Genomic DNA, 10,115 nt, shown 5'->3' on the forward strand with positions numbered 1-10,115 from the left:
TCCATCAACACTTTCTTGTCCTTAAATATTTCAAAGAAAATATTCAAAGAAATAATACTTCTGAGTGATGATTGTGGCAACTTTCTTGCATAAATTTTATTATTATACAACAAAAGCCTTGCAGAAAGATTAAGGAAACACATTCATTTGCTTGCAAAAAAAAGTTTCTGTGATCTTTTAAATTTTCATTAAATCTCCTAACCCCACTTTAACAGCTTCTAAGACTTGATGTCAAGTCTTCTGAGCTCTTCTTGAGATTACGAGGTTTAAGGAGCTACAGCTATACAGAAGTTTTTCTAAAAGTCTAACACATGATAATGGAGAGGCAGAGGTTAATGGGTTGACTTTCAAGATTGACTTCTTTTAAGCTTCTGATCTCTGGGCTGAAAAACTGGAAGATAATGTTTATTTGACTTGTCTGTACTGTGAGTCAGCAAAGCACCCCAAATACCATCTTATTTTTATTTATGGATTCCATTTCCTAAAAGCAATAAGACACTCATTCCCTACCATGCGTTTTTAGGATATGACTGAATAGTTCAAGTGGCTAAATCGAGTTGGTTTGGAGCTTAGTGACTCATAACACTCATACCATTCATCAATTAAAGCAGTACCGCCTGTCTGCTTGTAATTTAGCAAGCATGACTTTGTCTTCCAGAAGCACTCAGAAGAATTCTTCTGTCAAAGTGAAGGATGAGGAAAAGTGTTCAATGAAATCAGCAAGACAAGATACTTGCCCTGATTAGACAGCAGTCACAAACTTGCTACTGGGGTGCATTTTCCATGGCAATGGTCATTATTACTTAGAGGGGATGAGAGTGAGTTAATCACACCCTATCCCAATCCCTAGCTCTAAAATGAAGAACAAAACCTATACTGGGAGAATCAAATAGATGGTGATTTCTAGAGCATATTGAGTTCCTGTGGGGGGAAAGCTACCTTATAAATCCAAGCCAAGGATTAGATTCATTGTAATTCTATGTTTTTACCCAAGGATATAGTGTTGGTTTTTTTGAACAACATGATGGGACCTACTTTCCTTTGTAGTATAAATCCTGTTACATCATTCACCTGCCCGCTTATACTCTTGTTTCCTATTGCATAATATTGTATTCACATAAAATACAAAGGTCTTCACGAGGTCAACAAAGTGAGTTGGCCTTCTTACATCTTCGACACTGTCTCCTCTCCTGTCTCCCACTGCTTGCAACACTCAGTCACACTGGGCATCTTTATTTTCTCTTGAACTGGTTAAGCTTCTTTGCATCTTAGAGCCTTTGCCTGTTTCAGTCCTTACACCTGGAACTCTCTTTGCTCAGTTCTTCATGGGCTACTCCTGACTTCTATACAACTCTTAGTTAAGAGGCCATCATCTCAAAATAACCTTCCCTGACCACCCAATTTAATGTTGCTCTTTAGATGTTCTTTCTTATATTAGCCTCTTTAAGTGCCCTCATAGTACTTGACACTATCTAAAATTACCTTATGGACTGACTTGTATACTTAGGTATTGATCTCTGTGGAAGGATAAGTTCTGGAGAGTAGGAGTCTTGTCTTGTTCACTGCTCTATTTGTGGTACATGGAAGAATGGTTGATGTGCAGTTGGTGCTCAATAAGTAGCTTAGTTATTGAATGAGTGATTGAGTGAATAGTATCTTTCCTTGATTTAGCAAGCCTGTAAAAATACCATTTTCTCTACCACCAACAAAAATTCCATAGTCCCTAACCGGGGTACACAAAGAAATAGAGCATTTGGAAAGTAGCGTTGTATTTTAAATCTGTAGGTTACCTTGAGTTGATTAAAAAAAAAAATCCCTATTTTTTTTGATTGCTTTGTTTTAGCCCTGGTTTTATTAAGTCCTTTGATAATAGCAATGAATTCCCGTTTCATTAAAATAGAAAAACATATTTCTGAATATGTTTTAGTACTACTATAAAGTGGTTAATTTCTGAAATTAGATTAGTATTTTTCCAATATATATCATTCTTCTAAGATGACATAAGTGGCAATACTTGTGAAACATTCCTTACACAATTATTTTATTTTCATGGAATCTGACTGGCATAACATAATTGTATTTTCAGCATTTGTATCAACTTACATTCAATCATTCTAAATTTCATTTGCATGCCACTTAAGTTTTGTGTCATCTTAGTATTTTTCACAAGAGGCTGATGCAAAATTCATCTTCTAGACCTACCTTAAAATTGTCATGAAAAGTTAATTGAATTTTAAACAAAATAAAAATAAACCAGGCTAAATACTTTAATATAAGCTCTGTAAATATTGTCACTGGCTGAAAGAATGAGAAAATGTTTTGTTTACTGTTGTCCATAAAAGACAAAATGACACGTCAATATCCTCAAAATTCTGTAATAGGTAAAAATGAGATTTAAAATGACATTTTTGTGTTTGTATTCAGGACGGATCTTTATTAAAGTGAGGTGGATAGGAGCATAAACTTTGATGTCAGACAAATACAGGTTTTAATTCTGGCTTCCTTTTTCTTGCTATGAAGTCTCAAGAAAGTTATTTCACCTCCCTGATTCTCAGTTTCTTCATCTACAAAATAAGGATAACAATATCCTTCTCACAATGTTGTGAGGATTAAAGAAGAATATATGTAAAGCTCTTAGCACAGAATCCAACACACGGTAGGTACTAAATAATTGGAGGCCATGATAATTATTAGGTTGAAAACTTCTGAAGTCATATTATAAATCATCACTCCATGAAATGTGAAGCTTAGATTGACTGAAGTTTGCAGTCTGTGCATTAAATGTTTCATAAAAAAGATGAAACGGAGTGCCTCTTGGACCATCTGCATTTATTTCAGGTTTGTATTGTTAATGTAGCTGCAAGTTAATTAATTCATGGCCGTCATTAATGCTAATCCTATGTAAACTTACAGAATGGAAATGAAAAATAATCTTCCATCTAGAGTCTGTAAGTCTGTTAGTTACATGTTGGTTAATTACTTTCCTTTTAGAGTAGTCACATATTTCCTTTAGAGAAGTCACATATAGTAACATATGGTATTTGGCTTTTGGAGATTATTGCATTCATTCCAAAGTAGTTTTAAGAATTTTTTTTGTTCAAACTCTTTGTGAGCAAAATATAAATAAGCCATGTATGTCTGCACTATAGCGAGAGAGTGAAAACTTATTCAAGACTAGTTACAATACTGTTACTTGATAAAAAGCTGAAATTTGCATTTGCATTCAGAAAAAGGATGATGGCATGTCTGTGGAAATTTGAATGGAAGACATGCTATTAAGTTGAGGGATTTAGAGTAGGATTCCCAGGAGAAAAGAACAACATAAATAAAAGTGCAGTAGGCCTAAGGAGAAAGATGAGTTTCGTGAAGCGTATTCTCAAATTGGGTAGGCATAGAGGGATCCTGAGGGACAGTTCTGAGGCTACTGAAGTAAAGTCCGGAAGCCTGTACCTTTTAGATGGAAGGAAGCTCTTCTGCCTATTCTGTCAGGGATTGATCAATCCCATTAGTAATGTGGAGGATGGGGCACGACAGAGAAAATTCAGGCAGGGTAAGCTATTGAGAGACAATTGTAATAGTGCAGGTAGGAAGTCCTTAAACCAAGTGTAGAGGAGGTGGGCTTGAAAAGAAGGGAAGTAGTGAAGGATTTGATGTCTGAATAGATAAATGAGGAAATGGTGGGTTCAAGAAGAGCCCATGAATTAAACTTCCAAAACAAGGAAAATTGGGACACCTGGATGGCTCAGTCAGTTAAGTGTCTGCCTTTGGCTCAGGTCATGATCCCAGGTCCTGGGATTGAGTCCCACATCGGATTCCTTGTTTGGTGGGGAGCCTGCTTCTCCCTCTGCCTGCTGCTTCCCGGCTTGTGCTCTCTTTTTCTCTCTCTCTCCCCACCTTTGATAGACAAACAAACAAACAAACAAACAGTTTTAAAAAATAAAGCAAGGGGAATTGTTCTACAGTGACTAATAATAAGGAAATCAAGGCATGAGTTTGGAGTGACAGCATATGATGAGTGATGGTGTTAGTCAAATAATCTTTAGGATATGCCAGCACTCAAGTTTTGTGTCTTTTTTCCCGTCCTTCCTCCCTCCCTTCCTTCTTTTCCTTCCTTCCTTCCCTCCTCTCTCTCTCTTTCCCTCTGTTTCATTTTGATTAGTGATGTAGATAGTGGTCAAAGCGTGTGTTACTTGAGACTTAGTCTTTGCATCTAACCCAGCTAGTTCGGAACTTTGACTCCGAGCAAGCCATTTTTTGCCTTAACAACTTTCTCTTAGAGACTGAGTCACATCTTTACCTAGATAACCACATCTGTAAGGTTACATGGTATTAGCTTACCTGTAATTATAGAAATTTCCAGTGTTTTATAGAACAAGTTATATCTCTATCTTTACCTAATATATCTGTTTCATTACAATTGTTTTTCACTTAATAAACTTATTGGTGGCATTAAGTCCATACATGGATGTGTCTAGCATTTTGGATCATTTGATTCGTGTTTGTGCCAATTCTTGGCATTTAAGAATTCACTGGATCTCAGGCACGTGGGTAGCTCAGTGGGTTAAAGCCTCTGCCTTCAGTTCAGGTCATGGTCTCAGGGTCCTAGGATCGAGCCCCGCATCAGGCTCTCTGCTCAGCGGGGAGCCTGCCTCCTTCTCTCTCTCTGTCTTCCTCTCTGCCTACTTGTGACCTCTCTCTCTGTCTAATAAATAAATAAAATCTTAAAAAAAAAAAAAGAATTCACTGGATCTCTTAAAGTTATCTTTTGGGGAAGGAAATTTCCATGCTATTTCTTAACCCAAATATGAATTTTTAAGTTAGATTTCTGAATCTGAAGCAATGTAATCTGTCTGGCTCACTGAGAACTAAGAAATGGGAACAACTTAAAAACTGGAACTTTCCATGTGGTTTGTGCTCACTGAGAAAGAATCTCTTGGCTAATTTGGGAGAAAAGAATGTTTAAATAAGGAAGCTAGAATTGAATCAAAAATAACATTTGAATATGAGAAGTCAGAAATCCCCACTTCCTTTAGTTATGAAACTAGTTCTGTTGCCTGTAAGGAATAGTAAACATGCATCATCATCATCAATTGCATTGTGTAGTCTGTGCTAATAGTTTATCAGAGTCTCCATATTTAGACTCATTTCTGCAGCAGTGTAATTGTTCTGTAAGACTGTTGGAGAAATAGAAATAGAAATCCTTTCCCTTTCTCCTCTCATTTCTTTCTCTCTCTCCTTTTGTCTCTACTAAATGAAATGGTGAATGCTAGTAACATGACTTATCTAATTACTTAAATAAAATAAAGTAGGACCGGAATGAATACAATTATTATTTTCTTCTTTTAGTTGGTAATGAGTTTTGTATAGGGCTTTTATATGCGTACGCTGAGGTTTTTGTGGATTTATATACTGGTAGTGTTTCACATTTTGACATTTGGAAAAAAAAAACAAAAAACTGGTAACGATGAAAGTTGTCCTGAAAAGGATTAAAAAATTCTGGAGATTCTCAGCATTTTAGTGAAAATCTCCAGTTATGTTGCTATTACTGCGTTTTCATGAAGGGTGCCATTTCCCAGTGAATTTTATGAATGTTTTGGTCTATATAATTTCAAAGACAAGCTGAGACCTTCCTTTCTTCATGAGGTCTTACTAAGAATTACCTAGTAATTCTTGTCTATACTGTTTTTTTTTTATTATGTTCAGTTAGTCCACATATAGTAGTACATAATAAGTTTTTGATGTAGTGTTCAGTGATTAATTAGTTGTGTATAACACCCAGTGCTCATCACCACACTGTACTGTATTCTTTATTCTTTAGGTACTTAGAAACCCAGTGGTCTCTATCATATCATTTCCCTTTTGATCCTATATTTTATTGTATTCCTCTTTGGGCCTATAGCAGTTTATCTCTGGAGTGTGCCCCCATCCTCCGTAGTATATACCTCCTGATGTTCATGCTTTTGTATAATTTCCTCTTGTTGAGTGTGGGCAGAAACTATGTCTTGCTGTTAACCGATGGAATATGACAAAGTTGATGGGAGATCAGTCCTTTGACTATGTTATGGTTGTATTAAGCTCTATCTGTCTTGCTGACTCATTCTGGGAGACTCTCTCTCCTTAGCTGGGTTTGAGGAAGTTAAGTGGTCATGTTGGGAGGCACAGGGTTTAGAGTAGCCTTTAAGAGCTGAGGGAAGCCTCCAGTATCCTTCCTTCAAGATCCATAAGGAAATTAATTCTGCCAACAGTCTGAGTGAGTCTGGGAACAGATTCTTCCCCATTTGAGCTTCCAGATGAGAAGGCAGCCTCACCCACACCTCGATTACAGTTGGGTGACCCTTAGCAGAGTACCCTGTTAAGCTGTACTGGACTCCTGGCCCACAGAAACTGAGAGATAATAAATGCATGTTGTTTTAAGTTGCCTGGTTTGTAGTAATTTGTTACACAGCAATAAATAATTAATGCAGGGCTGTTTTATTTCCCAAACAAGGTTGGAAAGGCTGTAAAGACTAAAGTTGTTGGTATTCTTAGCAATACCTTGCCGAGTATATGGTAGGTGACTGGCAAATCTTTGTTAAATCTTTATCATAGATTCAATAGACACTATTGAACATATATAGACCTTTCAAGGAGAGACCATGTCATCTTCTTCTTTCCATCTTCTTTGTCTGGCAGGGGTCTGACACATAGTTGACATTGAATATATATTGTGTTAATGAAAGTGCAGTCAGTGTGACAGAACCACCACAACTTATGGAATAAGTCAGCAAATGATAACCCACTAGTCAAATCTAACCCACTGTCTATTTTTAATACAGCTTTTGAGTTAAGAGTGCTTTTCATGTTTTTAAATGGTAGAGAAAAATAAAAAGAAAAATATTTTATGATATGGAAATTGTATGAGGTTCAAATTTTAGTGTTCTCAAAGTCTTCTTGGCACACAGCCACACTCCTCATGTGTGTGTTGTCAGTGAGTGTGTCCCTGTTAAAAAGGCAGGGTTGTAGCAGCAACAGAGACCCTATGTGGTACTCTCATCACTTTGCCCTGTTGCTTGGCACACTGGAAATGCTAGTGATGCAATTACAACTCGACCATATTTCAAGTGCCACACATGTTGGCAAATTGTAACTTTTGTGTGTTTTTATTACCAGTGCATACCTATTGTGTCAAAAGAAGAAAAGTAGACTTGGAATATTGCTCTTTCAAGGCACAGTAGAGTGTGAATTATTTTCTTACTGAAGTAGATGGCAAAGCATTGCGTTTTTTAGTGCAGTAACACTATACCTTTGCTAAAAGAACACAGTATTATGTCAGCTTTACCAGACTAAGTACTTAAAATATTTCCAGCTCATAACAATGTGAAGGACAGAAAAAATAAATAATTTAAAAATGGAATATCTCATCAGAGAAGAATTTGTTCACAAAATTAAAAAAAGAAAGTGAGATTGCAATCAGAGTGAGTTTCTGGGTGTCTCATTTGTTGGCAAAGCAAGGAAAGCTGTTAACAATAGTGAGTTATTGTGCTTGACTGCAGCAACAAAGAAATGCATTCAGAGGAAATAAACTTGTTTAAGACTATTAACCTTTTGGCAAGAACAATTGCTTGGAGAGCTTAAGACAGTAGGAGCAACATCAACAGTCAAAAAACAAAGCGAATGATTTTAAGTGGTTTTCCTTGGCTCTTAATGAATCAGTAGATGGCATTGATACTGCTCTGTTGTTGTTTATTTGAAGTCAATACCCAGTTTAAATTGACTGAAAAATTAGCCCATATGACTACTTTGTGTGGAACAGCTGCAGGTGAGAATATTTTCAAAGAAGTTGAGAAAACACTAATTTGGTACAACCTGAAGTGGACTCTGCTAAGATGTGTTATTTCTGATGGTGGTCAAATATGTGTGGAGCAGAAAAAGACATAGTTGGACAAGTGCACAAAGCTAATGAAAATGTAAGGTGTTTAAACTCTGTAGCTATTCATTCTATTTACCAGAGGAATTACTTGAATTTATCTTGTGTCTTGAACCAATGTCACCAATGATAAACTTCATTAGCTCTTTAGACTTAACTGTTTTCAGTTCCATAACATTTTGTCAGAAATAAAAGTGGAATATTTTCACTTGCCTTACCAAAAACAATGTAATGGGTTAGCAATGTCAAACTTTTACTGTGATTTTTTTGAGTTTATGGAAAAGAGTGAAAATTTTCAGAAGAACTGCCCTCATCCAGTAGTTTTGCATACTGCATGATGTTGGAAATTACTTTTGCTGAAGCCTTGATATTTCTGAATAAATTCAACCTAAAATTACAAAGGCCAAAGAGCACTTCTATGATAAACTTATAGTATGGTTAAGTCATTTGAATGACAACTAATTGTTTTAGTCATGACTGATGTTAAACTGCTTTATATATGAAGGTGCCACCAAAAGTTAAAGAAGTGAGATATTCATTCTTACATAAATTCTCAGCACACATTTTCCAAGCTCGAATGATAGTTCTAGCAGCTTTTAGGGGTTTGTTGTTGTTGTTATTTTACTGTGGTAAAATATATGTAATATAAAATTTCTCATCTTAACCATACTTAAATGTCCAATTTAGGGGATATTCAGTGGTGTTTAAGGACATTCACAGTGTTGTAAAACCATCATCATTATCCATTTCCAGAACTTTTCATCATTCCAGACAATTAATTCCCATTAAGTAGCTCCCCATTTACCTCTCTTCCCAGCCTCTGAAAGCCTCTAACCTACTTTGTCTCTAAGAATTTGCCTGTTGTAGGTACTTCATATAAATGGACGCATGCAACATTTGTCCTTTATTATCTGGCTCTTTTCACTTAGCATAATGTTTTCAAGGTTCATCCATGTCGTAGCATGTATCAGAATTTCATTCCCTTTAAAAGCTAACATCCCATTGTAGGTATACACCACATTTTGTTTGTCCATTCGTCTGTCGATGGACATGCAGGTTGTTTCTGTGTTTTGGTTATTATGAATATTGCTGCTATGAACATTGGTTTACAAGTATATGTTTGAGTCCCTGCTTTCACTTCTTTTGGGTAGATACCTAGAAGTGGATTTGCTGGACCATATGGTAATTTTTTGAGGAACTAGCAAACTGTTTTCCACAGTGGCTGCACCATTTAATATTCTCACCTGCAGCAATATACAAGGGTTCCATTCTCCATCCTTGCCAATATGTGTGTGTATATATGTGTATATCTACATTCTAACAGGTGTGAAGTAATATCTTAGGGTGGTTTTGACTTGAATTTCCCTAATGGTTAGTGATGCCCAAGATCTTTTCATGTACTTGCTGTCCATTTGTATATCTTTTTGGGAGAAACATCCATTCGAGTCCTTTGCTCATTTTTGAGTTGGGATTATATTTTTCTTTTGCTGAGTTGTAGGAGTTCTTTATATGCACCAAATATTCCCTTATCAGATATATGCATTGCAAATATGCTTTCCCATTCCTAGCGAACATTTTTTAGATCTTGATGCAAATCCCAAAAAAACTCCACATGTCAAAATCATTTAAGTTAGAACTTGAGGAGCTTCCACCTTGTTCTTCAGTTGGAAATAATTGGTCTGCAATTTAGTGACATGCTAAAGGACAAATATCAAGAAGAATCTAATAGACTTCTCACAATGCCTAGTAAGTGAAGAATATGCTCAAATAATATTGCATGTTCAGGGGATAAGATCCCTAACTTTGAATCCCAATTAAAAGTGGTGTTACCTCCACCAAAAATTTTCATTTTGTAACTAGGACATATGTATTATAAAGAATCAATTATGATTCTTCTATTTTGAATTTCATCAACAAAAATGCTTGGAAATTTGTTTCTCTTTTGGCACGTGTACCTGTGTAATATATCTGGTTTTACCTTTGGCCTGCAAAGCCTAAAATATTTGCTCTGTAGCCCTTTACAGAAAAGGTTGCTAATCTCGTTCATAATAGATCTACTATAGGAATTAATCCTTATATAATTTTAGAAAGGATTGGGAAAGTTAAAGTCCAGGAGGGAAGCTGGATAATCAGAGAAGAATTATTAGTTAATCTGAGAAAATCAAACATGTTCAGATACAAAATCATATTGCAAAAGGATGGCCAATGT

Source organism: Mustela nigripes, chromosome 12, assembly GCF_022355385.1.
Source record: "Mustela nigripes isolate SB6536 chromosome 12, MUSNIG.SB6536, whole genome shotgun sequence".
Lineage (NCBI taxonomy): Eukaryota > Metazoa > Chordata > Mammalia > Carnivora > Mustelidae > Mustela > Mustela nigripes.